At 47.6% G+C, this 25,721-nt stretch overlaps 1 long non-coding RNA gene across 1 annotated transcript; it reads right to left on the reverse strand.

Annotated features, from left to right (window-relative positions):
- Nucleotides 1–488: 488 nt before the first annotated feature.
- Nucleotides 489–6,757, reverse strand: LOC311195229. Its single transcript, XR_014617492.1, has 3 exons — nt 6,658–6,757; nt 4,085–4,215; nt 489–530 (listed from the first exon to the last, which is right to left on the reverse strand). It is a non-coding gene; the product is annotated as an uncharacterized lncRNA (long non-coding RNA).
- Between the last annotated feature and the right edge of the window lie 18,964 nt (nt 6,758–25,721).

Consider the following 25,721-nt stretch of genomic DNA (forward strand, 5'->3'; position numbering starts at 1 on the left):
GATGGAACCTCCAAAGCCTGAACAAAGCCCCATTTCCCTCCGCGCCAGACCCCTGCGTGGCAGGGGGAGCCATCCTGTCCCAGGAAGCCTAAAGCCTTGATGCACAGAACAACTTAAGCAGTAAATGACAGGAAAAAAATTAAATGAGATGAGAAATGAGATTGCCACACTAAGACATGCTCAAAGCGACACGCTTGCCTTACCCTATGCCTAACGAGAGAGCTCGCCTGATGAGGGGCCTGGTGCTGGGTCCTGCCCTCCCCTCTCTCAGCATGCCTGCCTCTGCTCGCAGGCTGAGAGGAGGATGTTTTTGTGGAAACCCAGCACTACAGGCTCAGGAGTCGAGCCCCGAGCGCTGCGGGGAGTCACAAACCTTGGGGGGAGACGCTGGCGACTCTGGACGCTGGCAGCCTCGGAGCCTGCAAATCCCACAGATGCTCTCCCAAGCCCTGGCATGGCTCCGCAAGTCCAGAGCGAAAATAAATGAAGGAGGCTTGCCTAAGTCCAGATGTGTCTGGATTCGAAGGGACCTGGAAAATATGATGGCCTGGATGAAAATCTGGGAAACGGTCTTTAAACATAAAGCCACGAGGGTAGGTTCGAAAAACAGTCAACAGATACTCTCTCAGCTAGTTAAATCAGGGAGCTCGGTGAATAACCCCAGAACTGCCAAAGCAGACGACGACGTTTCAAACTGCATCCCTTCCCCAGAACAGTTTCTTCAACTCCCTCATCAAAATTAAGATCAGATATTTTATATTTCAGGCAACTTCACTTATTTCTATTTTTTTTTCCCCTGGATGGTGCTTTTTCATTTTAAAGATTATAAATTAAATTATGCAAATGTCATCTCAATGCATAAGAGCATTTATTTTGACAGTCTTAAAATGGCATGTTTTGATTAATGAAGAGTTCCCACTTTGCTCCAAACTGTGTTTCTTTCTGCAATGGGGAAGAAAAAAATCTCTGCCTGCAAAACTTTGCTCAGCTCTAATTAAATGCCGAGACACCAAGACAGAAACCTGCAGCATTACACAAAGTTCTGAAAACTTTGTTAATCCCCAAAGGTGTCGCCGTAGTATGTCATTCCTGACGGAGCCAATTTACTAAGAGCCTCTGAGATCCTGACATTATTGGTTGAGATGTTGTACAGAAAGGACGTAAACTGCCTTCCCCCTACGCTGGAAATGATTGCAGGGATCTGGTTAGGATGCTTTACCGGGTGAGAGGGCCCTGGGGGACAGCAGGATGACCATGAGCCAGCGATATGCCCTTGTGGCCAAGAAGGCCAATGGCATCCTGGGGTATATTATAAGGGCCATGGATAGTAGGTTGAGAGGTCCTTCTCCCCCTCTGCTCTGCCCTGGTGAGACCACAACTGGAATTCTGGGCCCCTCAGTTCATGAAGGACAGAACTCCTTGAAAGAGCCCAGCGCAGGGCCACCAAGATGATGAAGGCAGTGGAACACCTTCCTTATGAAGGGAGCCTGAGGGAGCTGGGCCTCTTCAGCTTGCAGGAGACTGAGGGGTGACCTTATTAATTTATATGAATATGTAAAGGGCAAGAGTCAGGAGGATGGAGCCAGGCTCTTCTCAGTGATGGCCAGTGACAGGTCAAGGGGCAATGGGTGCAAGCTGGAGCAGAGGAAATTCCATATTCTTATATTCCATATAAGGAGAAATTTTTTCACTGTGAGGGTGATGGAGCACTGGGACAGGCTGCCCAGAGAGGTTGGGGAGTCCCCTTCTCTGGAGACATTCAAACCCGCCTGGATGTGTTCCTGTGCAATTTAGTCTGGGTGATCCTAGTCTGGCAGGGGGTTGGACTAGATGATCTCCAGAGGTCCCTTCCAACTCCCGACATTATGTGATTCTCTCAAATCTGTCTCTAAGTTTTTAGTATTTCTGCTAAAAGACACTGTTCAAAGGGACGAACAGGTTCAGGTTGCTTTGCAACTAGTTTGTGCTGCTAGCTATGTGCTGCCACAAATATGTCAGTATTTGAAAGCTGGGTAAAACGTACCCATCAGAGAGAAAGCGCTTTGACACTGTAGTGAACGAAGTGTGCGAAGCTGCTGACACTGGCGCTGGTGCTCAGTGACAAGCTTACCTTCCCACCATCACTGCTGCCTCTCCCCTTGCCAGGTATCCCCACTTATGGCACCTTGTGTGTGAGCTGCGGCCCTGCACTGGAGTCACCCGCTGGCTGCGAGCACTGTCCCCAGTTTTGCCAGTGACCACCTGCAGCTGGTCAGCATGAAACCACTGTCCTCTCACGTTTTGCTATCTCCCCAGCACTGGTTTCATGGCAGCAGAACTTCCCAACTACAGGACAGCAGGACTGTCTGCTTCCTGTAAGGCCTTGAAAAAATATAAGGATGGGAAGGCCCCTTGCGTAATGAGTCCTTTACACTCTGCTAATGTAAATCGGGCAGCACGGGCTGGGGGCTGGCAGACTTCTGTAGTTACAGCTTTGTCCACCACCAACCCTTTCACCTTCTTGAGCTGAAAAGCCTGTCTCACCCAGGGCTGACCCCTCAGAGGATGCTCCTTGCTGGACGCAGACAAGAGAAAGCTTTGTGCTTCTTTACTAGTAGCAGGCGCTGCTTTCCCCTCCTAGTAAAAATACTACTGACCTTACAAGAGGCTTGAAGCAACCTCTAGCTTAAGTCAACAGAAAGACTTAGGGACTTGAAGCCGGCTGTTACACAGCGGCAGCTCGGGCCAGGCTCTTGGATGCAAACGGGATTGCTCCATCAGCTCTGCGTTTTTATTAGCCAAGGGCCTAGGCCGCACAACACCAGAGCTCGCGGCAGCTATCCTGGTATCCGTATCGCAGAGCTATGGACCTGGCCTCCAGACACAACTGTCACATCCGCCACTTCTAAAGAAACCGGGCTCCTAGTATAAATGAAATACCATCAGAAAAAGTTTGTACCAAACAGAGCATGTTAAGCATTAACCACAATGCTCACAGTCCTAGAAAGGTCTGATAAGCCACGATTAAACTTAATTACAGATTATTTTATATTACCTACCTCCAAGCACTGTGGAAAATTGCTTCCTTTTAACTGTCTTGGCTGGCTTTCTCTGACCACACACATACCGGGGGATATTTTCCCATGATTGATGTATTTGTTTACCGAGCTCCTTGCTCAGATACAGGCCCATTCTCCCTTTAATCAGAGGTGTGAATACCTTAACAGTTGTCAGAGCCCACATTAACCTCTTGATTAAAAGACATCCTCACGCTTACCATTACAGAAATACATGGAACAAAGCAAATCCACAGTCCTGGTATAAAACTCACAATGTGCAAAGAGTTTTATGTCAGTGTGTATTTTGTCAAGTCATATCTTAAAACAGATATGCTTTCCTCTATTCTTTTTCCCCTTTAACCAACGAGTAGATGGAAGGGGTTTGGTGGGTTGGGGTTGTTTGCCTTTGCCTAAGGGCAAAAAGCTCCGTGAACATCAGTTTTCACTCGACTTCGAGGGCTTACCTACACTGGCTGTTACTCTCTATGGCTACAGCAATTATTACCAATACAATAAACACGTCAAAATTCAGAGGCACAAACAAGTTCATCTGTGACACTAATTTTGCCTGGCAAATAATTCTCCTTGTTTCTGCAAGGCCTTCAGTTTCTCGTGGACTCAAAGCAAATTCATCTTTAATTTGATGCCTCGGTCTTATTTTTCTTTCCCAATCTCATTAGAGTAAAAATAGCAAGGATATCCATATGATTAAAGACTTCATGTGCAAGAAAGCAATCTGGTCATAGTGCTCCTTAGCTTTATGTACTTCTTTCTATTTGACAACATTAATTTGCCATCTGTCAGCTCAGTTACATAGTTTACTTGCTGCTTGCTTGGCGTTCACCTCCCCCTTTTTCGCTGTCAGCTGGTTTTAATAGTCGGGCCTCCTTGAGTGGGCCATTTATGCAGATTTGAAACAGGAGAAATCCCAAAAACTGACCATGTGGGAACCCACTTTGTGCTCCCCAGGCTGACATAGCCATGTACGGACCTCCTCCCTCTCCCATGTGCTTAAAAAATCACCTACTTCCATACATCCCTAGTACCTTTCAGCTGAGGGACTCCAGAGCATCACACAGCAGGTACCACCAGCCGAATTTTGCTCTCTTGGGTAGATCTGCTGGGGTCAGCTGAACTGTAGGAGATTTCCCAGGAGCTTCGTTCAGCCCTAAGCGTGCTGTCAAATAAATGAGAGATCGTTAAGATCGCACAAGGAAGGTGCCCAGTACAAAACAAGGATGGCCAGGCAACTCCCACCACAGTCTGGCACCACCAAGGGTATCTCATGGGACCACACGCTTTACTGCCAGGCCCCTTGTGCAATGTAGGTGCAACGTACAGCTGGCATTTCTCTCACACAGACATCCGCACTAAGGGTGACGAATACATCCCCTAACCAAGTTTTCAGTGTTTTGTGACAACTGTCTGAATTCCTAAAAATGTTCCTTTTTCATCTAAAGGACTGAATTCTAGCGAAAAAAAAAAGCCCACACCAAACTGGGAGATGGTGAGTAGAACTGGGGTATGATACTTTGCGTCCAACGTGTAGTAGTTTGGAGAGGAATGGGAGCCTCTAGTTCCCAGCTTCCAATTCTCACCAGGTACCCAGAGGAGTGGCAGAGAAGCAGGCTTTCACCTGGAAAACCTGATTTTTTAGAAACTCTCGAGTTTTCTTCTGTTGGTGCTACTCCTTCATCAGTGTTATTGTCCACTCCACATGTGGTGTCTCTGAAAACAGTCCTTTTGTAAAGGACTTTTAAAGTGATCTTGCAAATCCTTATGGATGTCTGTAAAATGCCACTGTTAGAATTAGCATCTTGTGTGTTGCAGAACCCAGCACAGAGAGCAGAGCCCAGTGGGTACTGGCTCAAGTGAACAACCACATCTTCCACTTGAGGAGACTGAGAAGGTAAAAACCTGACCACTCCTCCTTTTCTTGGAAAGGCTCTGAGTTTGGGCACAGGAGGCTTTTAGAGAAGCATCTCGAGAGCATCTGGGACAAGGGACTGACATGAAAGGTGAGCCTGGCTGTCAGACTGACAGGTCCCCATCAATCAACGAGGAGTGTTTTTTTCCAGACCTCCAACATATAACCTTCCAAAACTTGTATCTGATGTTAAGAATAATACTGATAAAGGGAACCATGCTAATTTATGGATCTGAAAGTGTCCTAATGTGTTGCGATACGCAGCAAAACCAATTCTGTCCATTCTTTTCCCATGCCATTTTTCTGCCAGCTAAAGTTTCAGGATACTGAGGGGCACTGAAATGGGAAGACCAACTTTTCTCCTGAGCAGAAGACCCTTTACTGCTTGACTCAGAGAGGAAAAGAGTTGTGCATGGCAAGTGAGGTTCATGGCCCCCCTCAATGGGGAGCACCCCAGCTACATGGCATGGCCCTTTACCTATCACACTAGCCCATGCTGCTCCTTATCCACCTGAACTGTGTAAGGGGGAGCACACATAAAGGGGTTTGCATCCTCAGGGGCAGCTAAATTACTTGCAGGTAAGTGAATTAAGTGGTTTGTATTGAGTCATTACACTCCAAAGCTGCCGTTTGCTTTGCTCATGCCCCATTGCAGGAAAAAGTTATGTTACTGGGGTTCCTGACTGGTTTGCACCAGTGGCCAGTTGGTTCTCTTTTTCCTGGTTGCCTTCTCAGAAATTCACTGCCAAGTGGTTAGAGAAGAGTGTAAAAGGTTTAAGTCTTTTAAACCAAAAAGCCAGTAGCAGATGTAGAACAGCATCTTGGGTCGAGATTAAACAGAGAGGGCCCTGCTCCTTCCTCACAGCCATGCAGGGAGGGTGCAAGGGTCAATGGGATGTTAGCCTGGGTGACCTCTACCCACTTCTAGCCTCTCTGCTAAGGTCAGTCCAGCAACCCAGCACAAAGGCTGGACACGAGCAGATGCTGTCCAAGCTCACACTGTACCGAACAGTTTTGATCTGTACCCCAGGCAGAAAGAAGGCCAGCGCTGGCACAGGTCCTTGTCAAGGAACCCAGAGGAGAGCTGCTGGTGATGGGGAGATAACGGTGATCCTACCTCAGGCAGGTTGGATGTGGGGGTAAGAGGTCAGGCATGGAAGCTGACATTATTTCACATCAGGGTCAGTATTTCCAGAAAAGCTGAAGTGGAAATGGCTTCCCAGCTCTGACAGCCCAAGCAGCCATGGGAAGATGAGGAGTCCAACTGCGAGCCAGAGCCGAAGGAACACCTCCAGCACTGCTCCCTGAAGGGAGCCTGGCCAGATGTATGCCTGCCTTGGGGGCCAGAGCACTCTTGTAATTTGTAACAGGCTCCAGGCTGCTCTCATTTACGTTGGGGGCCAACACACAGCTCGCTCCAGACAAGAGTTCAAAGGCTGCCTTGAGCCGCTCTGCACCCAGGTCAGCAGCTGGCACCATCCCCTCACCAGAGGCACGTTCAGCCCCACGCACGGCTGCCTCATACCAACGGGGCCGGCAAGCAGCCAGCTGCTCTGAGGGGCTACCCAGTCATCCCTCACACCCCACCCCAGGCACCCTGCGAGTATGACTGTATCACCTCCCCGTACTGCACAGGTACAGCTGCACTCACGTGGCTGGTGCAGAAATGTAATCCCACACCAAGAGTCAAACCTGGTTTTAGGGTCACAAAGCTCATCCCGTCGCTGTGAGGCAAAGATGCTGAAGCTCGGTACCGAAGGCAGCATTTCACAGCTTTGGAAGGTAACCACTGCTCCAAACATTTCCCAGATGCAGCACATGCTGGATTCGGATATCCAAAAGTTTAAGAGCATCTTTTGGGGCTGTCAGCTCTGCACCACTGGCCAAACCCTCCCTTGTGAGGGCAGCGTGCTGGTATAGATGGGAGAAGCTGTAACAGCCAAAGAAATCCATCAACGCTTTGACCAAAACATAAATAGTGGGGAAAAAAAGAACATCAACATAGTGCTGTTGGCAAAATTAGGCAGAAATGTCCAGTTTAAGAATGTTGAGCCATTTACATTTATGAGAAGGCCTGATGGCTTCTGGGACACTCTGTCTTTACAGAGGCTGGATTCATTTTAGGAGCTTGTTCATTTGCAGGGGGTTAGCGAACCAACCAGTCCTCCTCCTCCTCTCTGGGAGACTCATTAGCTCCAGGGAAACCTAGTGTGGAGGGGAGGTGTGTGTGGGGTACGGGTAATTACACAGGCACCTCAGGAATAAATCACGCACCTACCGTTGATAGGACTGCAAACCTGGAACTGATCGTCATTTTAACCTGGGAGAAGGTCTTCAGCGACACTCTATAAACTACAAAGAAAAGAGAAGGAAATTGACTTTAAAACCAACATTTTAATAATACTGAGGTGTTGACAAAACCCTTGGAGAGCAAAGGAGCTCCATCACATTGGACAGACTCACTGCTTGGGAAAGTGGCTGCCAGCATCAGCTTGGGGCCACTGTTTCGTTAGCCCAGCAGCTACTGCTCTCATCGTGTGGAGAGGATGTGGTGCTGGGAAACCGGCTCAACGGACACCTCAGCTGGTACTGGCTATCACCCGGGCAGGAGCAAGGGCAGAGGCAGGACTGCCCTCACCTGAAACGCAGAGCCGAGGTGCTGAGCAGCACCCTGAGATGAGGGAGTTCAGCGCTGCCACATTCAACAGGGAAGCCCAGTGGGAACTGGGATGTGGGCTCCTGAAGCACGTGTGCCATCAGCCACGCGTGCCTGGGATGGGAACATGACCACAAGCTGCAAATCTGCTGTCTAGCACACAGGCTTTGAGTCTGTAACACCCAAGATGTGCCAGCCTTGCGGTGCGTGCACTGCCCTGCTCAATGTGCACACACGGTGACTATTTACCCTGGAAATGTGTAAGCCAGGCTCGTGGTCACACTACATATCCCAAAATAACACTCCAAGTCCCGCTCTGGATTTCAGCAGACCACCTGACATCCAGATGTCCTACAGATGCAATGCAGTGGCAGTGCTAATAGGGACATGGTGATGCTGCTGGAAAGGATGGTCACATCAGGGACGTTCAGGATGCTCTTCAAAAAGCCAGGTTACATTAATTCAATGCCTGGAGAACATCTGAGCTAGCTCAAATTTCAGGAGCCACACCTGTAATAACCTACGCTATATTTAGGGTTCTGTTCCCTTCCTCTGATGACAGCTCTGACTGCCTTTTCAGCAATGGCTGTCCCCTACACAGGAGACACTGAATGTCTCAGCCAGCACATCTACAACCTTTACAGCAGCCAGCCTGACAGCAACCAAACAAAAAATCACGCTGATTCTGCGCTCGCCTGCAGCGCAGAGTGCTCGCCTTGATGCTCTGCTCTCCACAGCAAGGCAGGCTGTCAGAGCCAAACCCATGAGGCACTGGAGTCCCGACGTGAAAACCTGGGTAATGCAATAAAAAAAGAAAGCCACAGAAAAACTCCAAGAGAACACAGCGGCCCAGACTCACAGCTGACGCACCCCGCTACCTCCTGACTGGTTTTGATAAAATCACAGCGTTCCCAGCCAGCTGAGAGTCTCTCTCCAGTCCATGGCTCAGGCACACAATAGCCCCAGTCATTTTGGAGAGGAGAGCTGCTGAGCACAGCGCCCTGAGCAGAGAGGACAGGCAGCGATGGCTCCGGGTTGCCACCTCACCATTTGTCATGTCAGTCATGTTTAGGTAGCCTTGAGGAATTAGTTTTCCATTTAATTTGGGAAATCTTCCCAGAAAATCTCAACTCCTGCATACAACTACAAGTTGCTTAGAAAACACTTGACTGCACTCAGGTACCTTTCAGCACAGCCCTGAGCCGGATGAGTAGGCCCTGGGCAGACCAGTCTGGGTCCCTTTTCTGAACATCCCTGCAGCCAGCCAGAAGTTCAGACCATTAGGAGCCCAATGGCCCAAAGGTCTTTTGCAGGCACCTGCTGGTACCTGGGGGGTATCAAAAGGAGCATGGCCAGCATGTCAAAGGAGGGGATCCTCCCCCTCTGCTCTGCCCTGGTCAGGCCCCACCTGGAGTGTTGTGTCCAGTTCTGGGCTCCTCGGTACAAAAAAGACAGGCATCTCCCAGAGAGAGTCCAGAGAAGGGCTACAAAGATGATTAAGGGCCTGGAGCATCTCCCCTCTGAGGAAGGCTGAGTGACCTGGGGCTGTTCAGCCTTGAGAAAAGAAGACTGAGAGGGGATCTGATCAATGGTTATCAATATCTCATGTGTGGGACACAGGGGCAGCCTCTTCCTGTCTGTGGGGACAGGACAAGGGGTGATGACCTCAAGTTGGAGCACAGGAAGTTCTGCACCAATATGTGGAAGAACTTCTTCCTGGTGAGGGTGCTAGAGCCCTGGGACAGGCTGCCCAGGGGTGTGTGGAGTCTCCATCTCTGGACATATTCCAGCCCTGTCTGGATGCTGACCTGTGTGACCTGTCCTAGGGACCCTGCTTTGGCAGGGGGGGTTGGACTTGATCACTGGATCAAGTCCAACTTCCAACCCCTACGATTCTGTGACAATCAGCATTACGTTTGTGAATCTGACCTGGTTTCTTGGCATCAGACTCTATGAATGTGGGGTATTTACTAACAGTATTTGCATTACCCAAGGCATGGCTACAGAGACAGCTCACTGCTGCTCACCTGAGCAGCCTGACGCTGGCACACTGCTACCTGCGTCACTACACACCGCCAGCCCAGGGCAGCTCATCTGGCAACGGGCAGCAGTGATTTTCTCACTGTGACTTCAGGTCTTGCAGCGTAATGGGTCAGATCACAATCTAGCCGCTGAGGTAATGCTTAAATCCAGTCTCCAGAGTCACTGGATACGCAGTGGATTATGACCATAATGCCATAATGCAATTTATTTATCGCAGCTAAACCAGGCTGTGCAGTGGGTATCTGCTATTAATTAATAAGGAAGAATTTCGTGGGGGCGATGAGTACGAGGGTGCTGACGCAGCCCTTGCTGTCTGTACACGTTCATGGCAACCAAACACACTATTATTTCCTCCATTAGACCAGTAAACGCATCATCAGCGTCCTGCACCTGCACATCCTCGGTAGCATCAACTCTGTCCACCTCCTCTTCCCCCCCTCACTGTGACCCCCCACCAGGTACAGCACCTTCCAGTCCCTGCCCACCGCCTGTCCCTGCGCAACACCTACAGCACCAGGACTCGCTTCGGGCTCGCTACAGGCACAAAGAAGCTGCACTTCCACACATTTGGGTCCTGCCCTGCTATTTCATACTGTGAAAAGGGAACTAAAACCCCTTATAACTGAGGGCTACAGATCTCTCCATCCTTAAGGTGTGCTGCCTGCCTGACTCCTGGCCGGGTCCACAGGAGAGAGGGGGAGTGATGCAGGGAGTAAAAGCTGGCACAGCTCCCATACTCTGCTCCACACTGCCCGACCTCCCTCCCCGTGTCTCCCTCTCAGCTTTGCTTTCCTTAAAAACTTTGAAGCTTCTTTTGCATTGTGGTTGGTTTTCAGATGCACCATAAAAATCTGCGTGCTGGGAATACTGTGGTTAAGCCATGGGAATGCAAACATTGTGGAAATAACTTGGGCTTTGTTTTTCTTTTCCTTCCCCTTTTTTTCCCTTCTATAAACTAACTTTTCCACTTCTTCAGTACACTGGCACTTAGAACTTGTTTGGTCTGTTAATAGAAACAAGGACTCAAGGGGTCACACAAATGATGTGCTCTGAGAAAGGAGCAGGGGTCTGTTGCAAGCTCCCAGCCAGGACTCGTGCAGGTAATTTTGGGTGTCAGGACTTGCACATTTACATCTTCAGCTGTGGGAAACACATGGCTGTGACTCTGGACCCTCCATCTATCCCCCGGCCCATGCCTGCCCACTCCTCTCCCTAGAAGCCTGCCCTCACCCATCCCTGGCCAGCTTTTGCCCAAGGGTCCTCTCCAAGCCATCTCACCTTGCTTCCTTCTCCTGGCTTTGAGAAGGTGACCATTAGCTCTTCTTGCTGTCCACAAGCTTAGGCTCCAAGGTTCTTGCTTGGGATGGGTCCGTAGTTCATGCCACTCAATGCTGAGGACCTGGTGGAGTGGCTCTGCAGCAGCTGGGCGTTCACCGTCAGCACACTCCGTACCCTTCGGAAGAAAACAGACGAATGTTGTTAGGGCTTGGGGTTTTGGAGTGGTTCTTACAGATCTCTCCTACATCAGCTCAGAGACTAATTTGGTTTAAAAAAAGCAAATTATTTGCACTGAATAATAAAAAGACAAACAGCGTTTTCTTGGGGGCACATTTTCCTATTAGTGGCTCCTCTCATCACGTCAGCACCCACTGCACAACCTTCCCCTCAGCACCTCCTGCCTTCACCTGCACACATGCTGAAGGAACACATGGCTAAGCTGCCCTGTCACCCACAGACTAAAATTTGGGCAGCCTTTGTGTGGCCCTGGACAAAGGGCATGTGCTGCCGAGGGCCAAGCCAGGTCCCCAGCCACTTGCCTCCTCCCAAAGCCTCGCGGAAGTAGAGAAAACAAGACTTTGGTTTTCACCTTTTTAGTACAGAAAACATTCCCACAGCTTCTCAGAAAGGACTCAAGATGTGACGCAGTGAGAAAAGAAGGTAAAAAAATACCCAGTCCTTCTTTAGGATCTTGACCTGCATCTCCTGAACATCTTGGTTTGGTTGTACTGTGTCGCTCTCCAGTTTCTGACTCTTCATCGATGAGCCGGGGTTGCCTGCGTGCAGGCTGTTTCTGAAGGGCTCTGGACACTGATGCCTGTTCTAAAACATTTCTCAAAAGCAGAGGAACAGGAGGGTGATCTGAGCTCCAAGCCTCTGACCTCTCTGCAAAGTGCCTGCTAGAGTGGTGTTGCAGGCAGATCATAATTAATAATTAGGATTATTTATAGCGGGGCCTGCAGAACAGAATTGAAAGTGTCATCAGATTTTACATCCAAAATATTGTCTAAGTTAGTCCTGTCTAATTCCCAGGCATTGCTGTGGGAAGATACAATTGCACATGTGAATACTTTCCCATGCCTCCTCACCATGTGCGTCCTTTGCATGTGTAAAGCATATGGGAATGTACGTAGGGCCTCGTTGGAAATGTAGTGTGTGTGTAAATTGTTGCTTGTCTACATCTGTGTATCTAATTGCATGTGAAAATCACTACTTTAGTTGCATCAATGAAATACAACTTTTTGAAAATATAGCTTGCATATGGTTCTCATTCCTCATAGTGAGGCACAAGATGATCCAGTTGAAAAACAGTAGCTAAGACCAGATGTTCTTCTGTTCCTCCAGCGTGAGAGAAGCAGCTTGGCCTTAAGAAATACAACGCTGCTTAGCTTTGGATACTCAGCAGTACCATGGGAGAGGAAGATCATCTCCTTCAGTGGCCTCTCTTCCCAAGGACTCAGACCTGCTCTGAAACGATGGACGTGGCAGAAGTTCACCCTTGCTTCCCAGTAATATAGAGTCCAGCACCAGGTCTTCTTCAAGTGCTAATGAGCAACGGCTGGAAACACTGAGCTGTGGTCACATAGTGGGTTCTGAGGCAACCAGGGGATGCTCCTGGCCAACTCAGACTGGACATGTGGCAGAGCTTTAATGTAATATATGATGGGAAGGGTAACTGATCCAGCTATGCCAAAACATCATTTTAAAGCTATAGCCTTAATTTCTAAACAATTGAGTTTTAAAGATTTTTTAATAACCCCTTGAATTTTTCCACAGCTCTGCTGCTGCTGTGGTCATATTTCCAAACTCAACGTCCCTCTTACTCCTCCACTTAAAACATTCACTTTTCATTTAGACCTGTAGGAAAAACAAAATCTGGACTACTTTCAAATTATTGGCCAAGCTCAAAGAGCCATCCCAGCCCTTTATGGGGCACAGATAAAAGAGCTCACAGTCCCTGCTCTGCCAGGAAAAACGTTCACTTTCTGTGAAAAACATTAAGAAATCAAATGAAGAGCTTATTAAACTTTTAGATGCAAGAATTTGCGAATTGGACAACGATGCATGTATATGTCAGACCCTTGAGATGAGATGGTGCCTGTCATAAACTGCTGCTGGATGCGTAAATAAGACTCAGTGTGCTCTCCCTGAGCCGTAGAGTATTGAAGCAGGAGCTGGGGCTGAAAGCACTCTTTGTGAGGATCAGCTCCAAAGATTTATGTGGAAGAACCTTTATTTACCAGCTTGCTGAGACTGACAAAGTATTCGATAGCTTGACGCTTCCAGCCTTGACATCTGGCTTGCAAGAGGATTTGTCAGTGATTGTACCTGCTCTGCTATTTGTTTTTCAGTGCCCCAACCTGAATGTGCCCTCTCATCCTGCTGATGAAGGACCTTACATGAAAGCCATCTGCCCCACACTCTCTTCCCTTCCACCTTTGCCGAAAGCCTCAAAGGAAACCATCTTGGGTGCTTTATTCTAGGGCATATGAACCTAATCCTCTACTTCTCAAAAAAGCATTAGTTATTCTAATAGTTATTCTAAAGCATTAGTTATTCTTCTGAAGAGAGATGTTTTAGTTGGCAGAGGTGCTCTGGCCATTGCAGGTGTTGGAAGTGTAGTTGTACCCGAGGGAGTGATGACTATTAAAAAGCGCTCCTTCTTACCCATCAGCACTGCAAGGTTACTTTCACAAGTAATTGTAGGCTATACAGGGGAGACAAGTCATCTCTATGCTTATCAACCCAACAGACCTTCCTTGCTACTGCTCATAAACGCATGAGCAGGTCTGACGTGCAGAGCCCGCTCTGAGTCTGCAAGGTCAGCAGCTGCAAAAAGCTCTTTGCTTCTGACTGTTAAACTTACTACACTTGATCTGTGCAGGGAGATGGATCAATGTCCTGATTTACAGATGCAAAGAGACAAACAGGGCTGCTGCAAACAAGGCCTGATTCCAGGCCTACACCAGACACTGCAGCAGACAACTGCCTGGTTACCCTGGGCACTGAGTGTGAAAAGCAGTTGGTCTTTTCTCCTTGACCAGGCAAATACAATACACACACTGCTGGAGGATTTAATGGAAGTATCCATTTGTAAGTCTTCCTAAATGAGTACATTAAACTGAGATCTTGGCTAAAGGTTTGCATGAGAGCTCATACTGTTAGGTGCACGGGTAAGCAGACTGAGAGACCACTTACCTTGGAATACACTGCTTAGGATACTGCGTGTGTCGTTCTCCCTTTCTCACTGCACGATCACGTCCAGTTTCCTGATCAATTCTGTTCTAAATACGACTCATACAGAGCACATGAAATATCTGGAAAGCTTACCTGCTTTTTTGTGCATGTATTTTTGCTCCTGTATTGGATCTGACTTTGTGTGCAGGCTGTGAGCCCATGAATGAGTATTATTAAAATGTCTGGGTCAGCCCACTCGGGTTCTCAAACACTCCATGACCACCTGGTATCAACCCTAAAAAGATCACAGATCAGTTTGCTCCACTCACATCAAACTCAAGAGCCTGTAGATTTGGTCAGGCTCTTCTTTGGCCCAGCAGCATAACTCACTCTTCCTGGAGCTGCCACAGGTTCCTCGAAGCAAGCTGCTGTCCTCCTCATCTTGAGCATTTCAGCATCTCCATCCCACACAGCCCTACTTTACAAGACAGCTGGGGAAAAGAGTCTTATCTTTGCTCAAGGACTTTCCTTCTGGCACATTCCTCACAGCTGTCCCGAGCCCTGAACTCCACAGCCGGCACCTTCCATGCTGGGTTAGTAAGTAGGGTCCCAGAGAAGTGAGGGTTTGCACCATGGATCTGCCCAAAGCAGCCCTGGGTAAGACGCCTTCTTTGGTATCACCATGTGATCTATTTAGGTACCTGGGGGTATCCTCTGATAGCACAAAAAAGATCTCAAAGCACTGTTCTCCTCCAAACCACAGGCAGCAGTACTTCTGGGTGACCCCTGGGTAGTCTGCCTCATCTTCTTTGCAAAAAGGGCAGCACCTGGATCCAACAGAGGACTCAGTGAAGGACAATGTCCATAAGAGTCTTACTGGCCAAGCTTCCATGCTTCTGCCACCTTTTTCTTTTCCCAGTTTTACGTGGCAGTTCACACGACCTAAAATCATCTTTAAATGTCTCAGGACATTTTCCCTCTGCTGTGCGTGACTCCGCAATCCCCCCACGATGAGAAAGAAACACACCTTACAAGTCAGCTTTCTCCAGGTGCCCACCTGGCTGACTCGATGAGCTCTCCAGTGCTCCGAGTGATGCAGTACAAACCTGACGATGCCACGTACCTCAGAACAGAGCACTAATTTATTGCAGAGCCATTTCCTAAGAGCCAGCAGCCTTCGACCAAGAACCAAGTAGGCTCTGGCAGAATGGTGGTCGGAGTCTCCCTCTGCTCATTCAGAACATGTTATTGCTGGTGTGGGAAGCAAATACAGCCGACCAGTAATGCTGCTTCCAAAGAAAACACTCGCTTTACTGTATCTGGTGTTTTGAAATGTACAAAAATAAATTATTTATTATCATGACTTTTTGGGCTGAACCTGTTTATATGGGCTTGCATCTGTCTGATCTGAAGACTGAGTCACTGACTGACAGACACCCTCTTGGCTGGTCCAGTTACTTACATTATGTCCATACTGTTCCAACAGCTTAAATAAAAATAGCAAGTTTGAAACTTCTCCTCTGTTGGCATTTCTTCATAGAGACGGGGTGTTGCTTAAAGAAACATCAGATCACTCTTAAAGAGGTCAGATCTGCAGGGTGAAATGGTAGAATTAATGGTGAGACTCCCTGGCTGCACATTTCCAGCCCAGCTTTAGACCCCTCAGCAGCTGTGCTGGGTGCCAAGGGAATGGGTGAGGAGGTTTGGATGATGTGCGAACGGCTTCAGACCTTCCCGCAGAGCACTGGCCAATGAGAATTAAAACCCTGCTGCAGCCCAAAACATGCAGCCCTTCTGGCACTGCCCGCCAACTTCCATGTCTGGCAGCTGGGGCAAGCTCAAGAGTAGCATTTCCACAGGCGCCAAGTTAATTCTACTTCCTCCTCTTTTCTTTGTACCCCCTCGGACCCGGTGAAGCCTGAACTGAGAGCTGCAGGTGAGAGTTACTTGAAATATTTGGCCACCTATGCGGATCCTCAGGTGTGAGCTTATGAACAGCAACCTGGATTGGCCAAGAGAGGTGAAAAAGGGCTTGAGGTAAGATGCTGGCCTTCCTCCTTATGTGTCTGACTAGTGAGAACTGGAAGTGGCTGCCAGCTAACGCTGCCTCCTATAAACAAGGAAAAAGTCCTGGCACAACAGGCAGACAGCGTTCCCATGGATGGCTTTTCTGGGATATACTACAGCAGTAAGTGCTGCAAAATCCTACTCATGCTGCAGCCAGTAGCAAGGAAGGAAGAAGAGACTTAGACAAAGGGCAGAGGCAGTAGTGTCATAGCAGTGTAGAGGTATTAGAAGAGGCATCAGCCATCTCATGGCCTCTTCCTGGAGAATTCAGTACAGATACTAGTGATACCATGCTAAGGGGTAGTCCTAACGCTCTAGCGAGCCTGTGACCTCTTTCAACACTGTGAAGGCTACAATGCCTTACCAGGCACGTCCTTTTGGTAGCCACCTTGCAGTATCTTGAGAGCACAAAGCATTAACAATACCTATTTACACTGCAGTGCATGCCCAAGTGTCCTGCCAGGAACCAAGCAAAAACCCATAGGCATACCTCAGTTTGACTTGTTCTACATTTTCATTGCAAATGCTCTGGTCAGGATTAGGAGCTCCAACATTTCGGGTGTGACTTGCCTGTTGTCCGTGACTTGTCTCAGAAGAACTCTAATTCAGGGAGTACAGCCACTTGTGGGCTAGGTCTACATGTCACCAGACTGGCTTTTGATACCTGAAGGTGAAACCCATTTTTATGTCACTGAAGCAAGTGTCTAATCACAGTTTCTCACTTGATTTCACAGATTATTTTTAAAGAAGAGGAAGGAATTCAATAGGGTCTGGACTTCTGTGACAGAGAGGAACATGCAAAGATGAAGAGGATCTCCTGCTTAACACACATACCTTGGGGCAACAGTGAATATCTAAGTGAAGTATAATATTCTCCACTCGCTCTGCACTTGCAAGCATGGAAGACTATGAGTAGGATGTGTGTTTGTGGTTGAGGAGGTATGCAAGCTATGCTCTGTGTGGATGGAATATGCCTGGTGCTGAAAGCTGTGGGATGGAAGAATGAAAGCAGTTGTATTGGGAGAAGGAGGAATGCTTACAGTATTTTGTGTCCTCAAATGTGGATTAGCTTGGACAGGGATGTAAGGTGGGAAAGACATATCCTGAACACCTGTTTCTACATCTGGTTTTTTGGGGTTTTTTTTTCAACTCGTTTTGGAGACGGCATGCCTTGCTTCACACTCCCCATCCTCATTCTGCACTCAGGTCCTTTCCATGTTGTGCAAAACCAGCTTCTCCTCTCCTGAAACTCAGCTCTGTTTCTAAGCAGGGCGAAGCTGACCAGGGAGCGGTGCCCATGTCCGTGTGTCAGGGCTGCAGGACACACATCTGCCTACAGAAGTGCTGGGGAGCTGGAGGAGCAGAGAAACACCACCCTGGGACCCAAATCTCACACAGCTGTGCTGAGCACACTCCATCTCTGGAAACTTCCTTCATGCTGGTCTCTTCTGTTGTTTTCCCTGCCCAGCTTGGGCTGGGACTGAAGTCGGGGGGCAATTTGGTTGAGGTATTCATGGTGGATTCTGAGGGGAATGTGGTGAAAACATGCATGTTGCAAGTTGGGAAACAGCGTTATTCTCCCTCTTGTCACCAAAAGGAAATGCAATGGATTTATCAAGAAGCTAAGGCTAAAAACCTCTCCGGCGGCAATGGAAACACATGTGCTTTCACTGACCTCTGGAAAGCCATGATTTATGGGAATACCACTTATTTACCTAAATTCCCACAAAATGACCTGAAGAAATTAGCCCTTGATCCATGAGAGCGAGGGACCTCACTGCAGTGCAGTCACTGAAGGAGGAAGAAAGCGCTATTTAAACCCAGAAATACATCGACGGGACGGACAATGATTTGTACGAAGCAGTGTACGAGACCAGTGCTTGGCAGTGCTGTCAGGCTGCGGGTGGACACAGAGACTCAGGGCTTCAAGTGAGTTTGGTTTGGCTGTCAGTACTTAGGAACTTGAAAGGAAATCTGAACACATGGCAATGACAGTTTCAACGTGGAAATGCTACAGTTTCACAGACCCACAGCCACATGCCTGACCTCCTCTCCCTGGGAACCTCCAATGCACACCCCTTGGCAGGGCTGCCCCACTTGATCAAGTCATTCTCCACTTTTGAAATATGTTCTTCACAGGATGGGTACCACCCTCAACGTGATGCAAGGTGTGGGGCTGCCTGTGCTTTCTGACAGACCACAGATTTTAAGACAAACCCTTTTGTGAAAAACTCAGCATTCTCTTATGGTATTTCTACAAAGATGACAGGACCTTGACTCTTGAGAGGTGCACTAATTTAGTGGACTGGACAGCATGTAGTGCCTCTGTCCTGGAAAGATAGAGAGTTTTTTCATTCTGTTAACCCTCTTCCTTGCAGCTCCCCTGTATTCAGTCAAGAAATATGAAGAAAACGAGCTATTTCAGCTCCCAGATCCAAGATGCATGCTGTTCTACCCATAAAGAAACCACTGCAGAAGTGAGACGGACCACTGTCAGTTTTAATGTGCAATGCTTGAATTGAACTGAGATCCTGTATGGATCTGGGAACTGAGGGCAGGAGAAGTAAAAGCCCAGAAGACATGAAAAGTAGATGAGAATAAAATCTGGAAGTTTGTTTGTCTGAAGAGTGCGAAGTTGCTTAGGCCACACTCTGTGGTGGCTCTAAACCAGGACTGGACGTTCTGTCAGCCCTCAGAAGTCTAATCTGAAGTTACTCTTAGATCTCCTCATGGTGTTTTATGTAAAGAAGCCCCAGAGTCCATCAGAATCAGACCGTGGGAGCCTGAAGCCAGATTTGGATCTGGACTCTGTGGGTTTGGCTCATTTCTAGGCGTAAGTGAAAATGCGTTTGGTGGTCTGATTCAAGTCTCCAGCCAACAGGTGAGTTGCCTTTGTTCAAAACCACTGCATAATTCTGCATGATTGGCACCTTTCTCTTAAAAGAAGCCTGAGCTGTGTTAGCCCGCAATGACTTACACGGGGAAAGGCTTGGGGAGGTTTGTAAAGCAGTTGGCTCTGTTCAAGGCTTCAATTCTCTAGGTTTCAGCAACACAAACCCACAGTGGAACAGAAAACAAAAGAATAAACTACCTACCTGGCATCTGATAGCAAGAAGAATGCCGTTCCTTTTAAGACAAACAAAAAAAATCCCTCCTAATGTGATAATCTTACAATAACTAATTATTCCCATGAACGAATGACACCAAGACAAGAAGTATCCCGGAGTCAGAGGCATGAACTTTTAGCTGGTAGGTCAACGGTAACAGATCTTGTTTGAACAAGCCTGACAAAGATCTGCTGAGCAATATCTATTGGGGCCAACAGTGCTTGGCTGTCTGCATTGTGGTGGAGAGATAGACTTGGATAACGGTGTCACTCACTCCTTTGCTGACACCAGCCAAGCATAATGAAGCAGGGCCAAAGCCTTCTTCCACATGATGGCTAGAGTGAAATGCTGTGGAGACCTAGAAATGGTTGATATGGATGAATTAGAATGAAATGGTTGCAGTAACAATGATCTAAGACGGCATGTCCAGTGTAGAAGCCAACACAACCCTGTTCCAACCCCCTCTTTCCTCTCTAACAGCCTTCACGCTGCATTTTCATCTATGCTACAAAACATTATGCAAGTACGTCCAGCCCACAGCGGTGTCAGGGGATGTCTACACCGCAGACTACAGCATAATGCCGAGGTATCTGGATGGGCTGTACATGAGCTCATCGAGCACCGCTGGCCACGTAACCGCAGCTTCGGAGTTTGCTTTGCATAACTCGTTATTTCCAATAACTAATAGTGAGTGTTACTTTTAATGCTGATAACAGCACAGTGACAGAGTTGAGGTGCCTCAGGCCAGGGACATGCTGGTTTAAAGACAAGAGCACATCTGCCCCCATACCCTCTGAAGTAAGATCAAGCAGGGTGAGTGGATACGGAGAGACGAGCAGGCCGAGCACAAAGAACTCGGCTGAACTGAGAGCTCAGTCTGGAGATATTCAAGACCTGTCTGGACACTGACCTGTGTGACCTGTCCTAGGGAACCTGTTCTGGCAGGGGGTTGGACTAATTGAGCTCTGGAGGTCCCTTCCAAGCCCTGTGATTCTGGAATTCTGCGAATGTCTGCACTAGCTTAGCTCTCACAGGAAGTCCTCGCTGCTATTAAAAAACAGAAAATTGCATCTTTTTTTTCTTTCTGTTTCAATGGAGAGTTTTGCTGGGCTCTTGTCCTGAAACGGAGAATGAAAGTTTCACCAGATACATCCAGTAAATTCTAGTCTTTAATAGAAACTACAATACAAAGAGATGTTTTCTCGTGCATGAACATCCAGCCCGAATTCTTCAGGAGCAATTGCTATTTTAGCTTAGTTTTCTTTCCCAAACCTGGCCTAGAGCATATGACTTTTTGGCAGTAGAAGAGAGATACCATTGAGAGCACCATCATCCCTTTTCAGAGGAAGGTCAGATCACCATCAGCATCCGATTTCTGGGACTAGACTCTCTTCTAGACTGTATTCTTCCTGCAAACCCACTAACAACAAAGCTACGTGAGGCATCACATTGTATTGGATTTGGCCACTGTTGGTGAACGACCCAAGAAAGAAATCTTAACGTGTTATGCGCATGGAATGTAGTCAGGAGCTGAAGGAAGCCACAAAACCCAGACTGATACTTCTCTGTTTGTAACACTGGCTGATGGCTGTTTCCAGCCCTCCTCTTTCTCCAGTGCATCTTAGAAAAAAGCTTTAAAATTCATCAGATCTTGGACATCCAGCATGGGTAACGTTCCAGCAAGTAGCCGTTTATTTTATAAGGGGATTTAAATATTGTAAAACTGAATAAAACGCAGGTGTTTGCATTACAGACAAATGAACCTTGTGTAAACTCTAAAGAGACGTGACTTCCAGATTAAAACTCTGCACAATCTGTGCCACCTCAGTGAAGGAGGTGGATTTTTGGATCAGCATCTTCCGTCGCATTACGAGGTTCCCGGATTCAAACATCTGCTCCGTTTAGGCACCAGGGAAAGGCGGGTGGTAGGACAGATGGTGGCCATATTTACATCTGCACAGCTTTGTTAACTTTGAAATTTGGCTCCATGAGTTCAACCACCAGACTGCCCAACCACGAGTAATCCCATCCAGCGTCTGGAGCTGCCAGGCTTTCTGCGAAGGATGGGCGCTAACCCCATACTGCGCTACTATTCAGATGACCCAGCCCAGGCTGCTACCAAGGGGTTGCTGGGATTAACCAAAGCAGGAGCATAAATACATGTGAAAAATAGATCCACTGGTCTTCACACAAGGAAAGAATTACAGCTACCTCTTGGAAAGCTGCCCTAGTGATCAAACCCAAACCTTCTGGCCCGCGCAGGATCAGCCTCCTCAAGAAGAGAGATGATACAGAAAACCTTTAGGGTTCAAAGATAATGAAACTCCTCCTGTGTCAGCCCACTGACTTCTGCCTTACACCAGTAAAAGTGAACAAGGTAAGACTAGTTAATTATTAAATATATAATCAGTGTAACCATGCCCTCTAGAGGACTAAGTTTACCTTCATAGAGTCAAAACCAGCCCTTGGGTCTAAACACTCTTAAAATTTGGGGGAAAGGCATTTTGGAGGTTTGCATTTTCCTTCTGCATCTGATTCTAGATGTCAGTCACCATTTCCTCACCAGCGCCATACCCAACAGTGGGCTGAACCATCCCTCAAAATACCACCGACTCATTGGTGTCTCTGCCAATGAATTCAGCTAATCCCCACCCAGACACCAAAGGACCGATCCCGGGTCTTACTCTCAACCAAAGGGAAAGATGCTTCCATAGACATTTGTGAGGCCTGACCCAAGTCAACATGCTGAGTATTAAATAAAGAGTGTTCGTTTTCTTACCTCCTGCTTTCCACATCTTCCTTCCTCTTCTTTTTTTTCTGCATTCGCTGGCAATTTCCCCAACTTTCCTTGGTCAGTGTGGTTTACATTCCCAGTTGGCTCGAGCTGCAAAAATGAGAGTGAAATCAATCTGCGTGCAGTTTGTTTGCTGTGGCTGCGATCGCCCGAGTCGGATGGGATGCCGGTGGCAGGATCAGCTAGCTGGGTTCCGTGGGTACACGGTGCAGGATGTAACACAGCCCTGAAGGAGCCAATGAAACACATGTGGAGTTCAGTCTGAAAAGGTTTTGGGCTGAAAGGTCCCCATTTTGAGAGGAGGAACCCACCACTGTGAGCCACACGCCACCAGCTGTGCGGGCAGCTGCTCTGAAAAACAGAATTGGGAAAGCAACAGGGAACAGGGTCAAAGGTATGAGCTAATGGGAGGCAGCGCAAAGGAAACTCTCCCTCACGGGTTCAGGAGGTTTCTGCTGGTCAGGCTGGTCCACGCAGAGCGGCAGATATTCCCTGGCCTCCATCCAGGCTGCTGAGGGACACGCACACAGCGGAGTGGACACCCACTTGCTTCCTACTGGGGATTATTCTGACATCTTTCCCGTGGCACCTCACCTTGCACCTCAAGTTAGACTGTTCCCCAATAGCTCAAGGGACAAACGTAATCAGAGTGCAGCTGTATTTTAGTAGCGCTGTTGAGTAAACCCAAAATAGCTCGGACATGGGATTTTCAGAGCTCGTACCACTAACTTTGCTTTTCTCATTGAGCTGTTGGGATGTTAGACACCAAATATGCTACAGCTGGCAGACTCTGGCTTTCAAACCCACTCTGTGGATGTTTTCTTTATTTTGTTTTTATAAAATCCTGTTTTACCATATACATTTTTTTCTGACTTTTCTCCCAAGACAAGGACATGTGTTTTTTTCCCTTGGTTACTTCCACTCTGCTGACCTGGTTTCTTGCCTTCCTTTGGAAATGTTTAGGTGTCTCAGCAATGGAGAGGATGAATCAGTGAACATACAGCGGGTTTGGGAAAACCCCGGCAGAGAGGAGCGCGTGGGGAGCAGAAAGGACTACAGAGCCTTCGGGAACGGCTCAGCAGCGATGGGTGATGCCATTTTCCTCTCCCTCTAAATTTTCATCACCAGCCAGCGTTGCTGCTCCAAGCAGATGCTGCCCTTAGTTCAGAGGGACCTTTGTGCCCGCTTCAGAGGACAAACCTCAAAACATTTTAGTGGCAACTGAAAAATGCACAATGCACTGGAAGTTTTCCAGTGTTTCCTAGGAAGGTCTTGGGTATTGGAAACCGAAGGTAGATTTGTTGGGAAGGCACAGATCTAGCCTTCACAGAGGGCTAAGCACGGACGAACTTACTTCAGTCTTAGTTGATTCTCAGAAGCACTGACCACCTCTTGGGACTGTGTCTGTGTGGCATGGTGCTTGGTCACAGCCTACTGGAGCTACAGCCCGTTGCTTCACCCACAGCAAACGCACAGAAACAGGCAGGGATTTGCAGACAGCTCGTTAACAGAAAGAACAGGCCACATCTGTCAAGTAAATTAGATGACATAAAGGACGATGAAATTCTGACACACAAATATTGGAGAAATGCAGAACAATGAAATGTGATGATCTAATGATTGAATTGTTAAATTACAACTGAGGTGTAATCTGTGGACACTCTCCCTACCAAAGGTCCGGAGCAATGTTCCAACATATTATTTATTCTTTTTTAGAGTTGCCCAGAGAAAAGAGTGAATGAACTGCAATTTAGGCCAAATCCCCAGCACTAAGCATCCTGTATCTTGGCCCTGTGGCAGGGATTCACATCATTTGAAGAATTTTGAGTCATCCCACTGATTTCAGCCAGATTAGTCATCCGCACACTGAGCGCAGCGCTCAGGACCATGTGTGATCAGACTTTTTACTTCAAAAAAGAACAAGACAGTTCAGACTCAGGTGTACAGAAGCTCCCTCCCTTAACCCAACAACACGTGCCTGTACCCTGACCATCTGAGAAGGGCTTTATAAAAATCAGACCAGCCTTACTGCAGGCAAATACTTCTTTTCATGCCTCGAATCAGCTGAATTTGAATCAAAGGAATGGGTGTGTTGAAATGAAGACTGAAAAACAAGAGCGAGTTGCGTAAACTGATAGTGCTACTATTAGGGTTGAGTAACACACTAGACCTTTTCCTGCGTGGGGTGAATGTTTTCCGAAGCCTGAGCGTTTGACACAGCCACGGTGACTGACGTTCTGGTTTACAGCACGACTAAATCACATCATAAAGGAAATTTAAAGGTAGTTAACAAAATAATCTTTATGTCAAATGGGTGAAATGTGTGTTCGCCAGGTGAAAATGTCATTCTTTGGTTTTGTAGTGTCCCTTAAAGGCTAATCTAAAAGAAAATTAAATTAATCTCATGCTCACCACCTTTAAATTGCAGAAGCGAAAGCCTTTCAGGACTTGCCAATTACTAAAGAAACTTCATAGCTGGATTATTCCCAAATTGCACACCCTTTATTTTAACCACTAAAGGCAAACACATGGTTTCGATGGGTCGTAAAAGAACAGGTTGCTTTTTCAGGCCTGAAAGAAGCTGTAATTACTTCCCTTGTTCGGTGACTTCCTGATTTACTTAGGTTGTTACGGGGTGTGTGTGGGGGATACTATTCTGCTAAGGTAATTGGAGCTGCCCAGCGGAGCTGATGACCTGAGGGAATGACCAGCGGCTTTTCAGTCCGGGGACTGGCACCTAATGAGTGGAGTCCAGCTTCCCAGGAAAGGAGGACACTTTAACTGCCTTAAGTGCTTGGTATGTATACTTTAAAGGCTTATGTTTCGCAGTCCAAGCAAATTATGTCTCTGTATGATATCCAGAAACCAAGCTAAGGCAGTTCCAGGCGCAGATAAAAGAAAGGCCTTTTCCTCAGACACAGTATGAAAAATAGATCATGCCAGAAAGGTGAGCTCCAGATATCTCTCTGGGCAGCCAAACACCAACATACTAATGCCAGGAGGTAACCAACAGCTCCCAAAATCAGTTCTTGTCTGTAACAAACCACTGAACAAACCATGGCTGCAATGAGCAGCAATGGGCTATTCCACTATGAATGAAACGACCCAACTCAAGAGCTAGAAAGGAGAGCACAGACGTTTCCAAGGCTAGCACAGACTTAGGGAGAGTGTCATCCCTGGAGGACAGACTAAGCTGCACGCAGAAAAAATGGCCGCTCCTCAATAGAAATCCAATCCTTGCCTGTCTCATCTGCTCACCTTTGGATTGATGCATGAAACCCGCGGCTCCCAATCCAAAGTATCCTACACCTCAAGTGTTTTGAAACCAGTGCTGGCATGGCTTATTGGGCAACATGCTACTTGCTCCCAGTAAACTGATGGGAGGTTAAATCAGCCAACTCTGAGCATGAAAGTCTTGCACCATGAATCATACACAGCTTCTCTCTTCACGTCCCCTGCGTAGTCTGGTGGATCCATCCAGGTATGAAATCCTGCAAGGGGTGTGGGTACACAGAGAAGTTACAGTGACATAAACACAATTTACACTGCTGTGTAAATGCCATTTACAGCACCTTACAGCTGTCTGCTACTCCAAGAACAAAAGCTCATATACTTTCACTTCAGGGGAAAAGCA

This window comes from Gallinula chloropus, assembly GCF_964237585.1.
Source record: "Gallinula chloropus genome assembly, chromosome: 10".
NCBI classification, from domain to species: Eukaryota; Metazoa; Chordata; class Aves; order Gruiformes; family Rallidae; genus Gallinula; species Gallinula chloropus.